The sequence below is a fragment of the Bison bison genome, unplaced genomic scaffold (assembly GCF_000754665.1).
Source record: "Bison bison bison isolate TAMUID 2011002044 unplaced genomic scaffold, Bison_UMD1.0 scf7180017864499, whole genome shotgun sequence".
Classification (NCBI taxonomy): Eukaryota; Metazoa; Chordata; class Mammalia; order Artiodactyla; family Bovidae; genus Bison; species Bison bison.
Window position 1 is genome coordinate 8,811,172 of NW_011495058.1, and position 3,190 is coordinate 8,814,361.

Sequence of the window (3,190 nt, forward strand, 5' to 3'; positions counted from 1 at the left end):
GAAATTAGATAATTTTCTCAACATCATGTAACTAGCCTCTTGGAGCAGAGCCTTAAATGGTATATCTCTTTTCGGAGAAGGGGTAAAATGAGAATTTGTCTAAAGAACACAAAATAGTTTTGAAACTTTTTTTTTCACAGCTGTTCATGAAAGGACAGCTGGTTAATGCCTCACAGAATAATGTGAAGTCAAAGCTTACGAAGTCAAATAATGTGAAGTCAAAGCTTTTCATCCCGTGGTCACTGAAACTGAAAGGTAAACAAATAACTACTCCAGAAAGCCCAGGAACTTTTTTTTTTTTAAGCTTTTTACTGTCAGCATTGATGACAGAGACTGTTGAGTCCTACCACATCCAGGGAGGGCACCATCCTAGATGCAAAGACGTAAAGCAGACTTGTTTCTTCTCTGACGGCACAATTTATTATTTAAATTTGTGGTGGCTGTGCTAGGTCTTCGTTGTGTTCAGGCTTTCTCCAGTTACAGTGAGTGGGGGCTACTGTTCCTTGTGGTGCTTGGACTTCTCATTGCTGTGGCTTCTTTTGTTGCAGAACAGACTCTAGGCACACAGGCTTCAGTAGCATGTGAGCTCAGCAGTTGTGGCAAACAAGCTTAGTCGCTCTGCGGTATGTGGGACCTTCCCAGACCAGAGATCGAACCCATGTCGCCTGCGTTGGCAGGCAGATTCTTTACCACTGAGCCACCAGCAAAGTCCAACAGCATAGTTCTTTCTCTTTTGACGGAAACTTTATTTGAAATTCCATCATTTCAGAGCATAATATATTTGAGACTCTTTTTCCTTATCACTAAAGGTGGCCTTGGAGAAAGCTCATGGAACTGTTTACATCAGTAGTGGCCCACCAGTCAGCTCCCCAAGAAGACAGCCCATGTTGATCATCACCGGATCTTTTGGCACTGCCACCATCTTCTGGTGGCAGTGCCACCTCGTCTTAACGAGGGGAATAAGCGTGGAGATGCAGAATGCCTGTTTGCCTCTCTCTTGATGAGGAGGCCCTGGGTGTCCAAGACACTGGCCTCAGTCTAACATTTGGACGACCTTCTCATCCCTTCCAGCATTCACTTCTTGGGGTAATAACATCAGTGAATAAGTGCCAGTTTCTGTTTCCATAGCCCTTACGGTGTCCATATCATTCACAGGAAAAGTCTTCAGTTATGAAATGGTTCATCTCTGGTACATGCTCCTGAGAAACACCAGGCTTCTTCTTTTTTTAATTTAATTAATTTATTTTTGGCTGTGCCCATGTGGGATCTTAGTTCCCTGACCAAGAACCAAACCTGTGCCCCCTGCACTGGAAGCCCAGAGTCTTAGCCACTGGACCACCAGAGAACCCCCTGTTAGACTTCTCTAAGAGCTCTGCCTGTGTCCCTTAATGTGACTTCCATATCGCCATACTCAGAGAGTTGGAAGGCTTGCAAAATAATAACCCTATTTTTAAGAAAGTCTTGATTTCACTCTGTATTTACATGAAGTACAAAAAATTAACAGTTCACATCTCATTTTCATGATTAAATTCTACTCATACTGCCTGGAGGGTCTTTGCTGAGTTAATCTCCCCATCTTGCATTCTTTTCCTTGGAACTCAGATCTGAAAGAGGTTTGCTGTCAGTGGGAGCTGCCTGGCTTGGGCTCTAAAAGTCTGATAGGCAGCTGCATCCAAGGGATTAGAGATCATGATACCTGAGCCTGTTCTTTGGCAGAGGGAAGCACAAAGGTAGGTTTTGACAAGTCAGAGCATGTGTGGTCTCAGTGATAGCAGCTCTCCTGCTGCGCTGGACTAGCCCATGAGAGGCATCCCCTGAAAATTGTTTGGAAGAATAGGTCTTATATTTTCTGCTTCAACAGATCGCAATTCAACAGGAATAACTTCCTTCAAAACAAACACTTTTTTGGAGTGCTTCTAAAACTGTACTTGTCAACTGCTTTCCCAGTACCTTTTACTTTATAAAGTCAATGTTGTTAAACAAACACTTTACCCTTTATAATATCTGTCCCCGTGTATAATTTTCACTCACTTTCATGCTGGAGTCCTCTCTCTTAGCATTTTAAAATTCAGTCCTCAGATGAAATCTTAAGCCAGAAAGAAAAACACCAATACAGTATACTAATGCATATATACAGAATTTAGAAAGATGGTAACGATAACCCTGTATGCGAGATAGCAAAAGAGACACAGATGTATAGAACAGTCTTTTGGACTCTGTGGGTTGGGGAGGGGGGCAGGATGATTTGGGAGAATGGCATTGAAACATGTATAATATCATATAAGAAATGAATAGCCAGTCCAGGTTCAATGCTGGATACAGGATGCTTGGGGCTGGTGCACTGGGATGACCCAGAGGGATGGTATGGGGAGGGAGGTGGGAGGGGGGTTCAGGATTGGGAACATGTGTACACCCGTGGTGGATTCATGTTGATGTATGGCAAAACCAATACAATATTGTAAAGTAATTAGCCTCTAATTAAAATAAATAAACTTAAATTTAAAAAATAATAAATAAAATTCAGTAGTCCTCAGATGAAATCTCAAGGGATGTGGTATAGGGCGGAAATATTAAGATGTTGAATCAGAGGAACTCAGGCTCTAACATTTGTATTTTCATTTACTCTCTCTTAGCCTCAATTTCCCCATCTATGAAATGGCAAGAATGCTAGCTGCCTCACCTATTGTTCCAAAGTTCTAGTAATAATACTGAGTAATGTGTATGAATAATATGAGCCAGTATACAAGGTAGGTCCTGTTACCCACTGTACAGAAAAAGGGGCTAAGACTTAAAGTGCTTAGCTGACCTGCCAGAGTTCAGTTCAGTCGCTCAGTCGTGTCTGACTCTTTGAGACCCCATGAATCGCAGCACACCAGGCCTCCCTGTCCATCACCAACTCCTGGAGTTCACCCAGACTCACGTCCATCAAGTCAGTGATGCCATCCAGCCATCTCATCCTCTGTCATCCCCTTCTCCTCCTGCCCCCAATCCCTCCCAGCATCAGAGTCTTTTCCAATGAGTCAGCTCTTCGCATGCGGTGGCCAAAGTATTGGAGTTTCAGCTTTAGCATCATTCCTTCCAAAGAAATCCCAGGGCTGATCTCCTTCAGAATGGACTGGTTGGATCTTCTTGCAGTCCAAGGGACTCTCAAGAGTCTTCTCCAACACCATAGTTCAAAAGCATCAGTTCT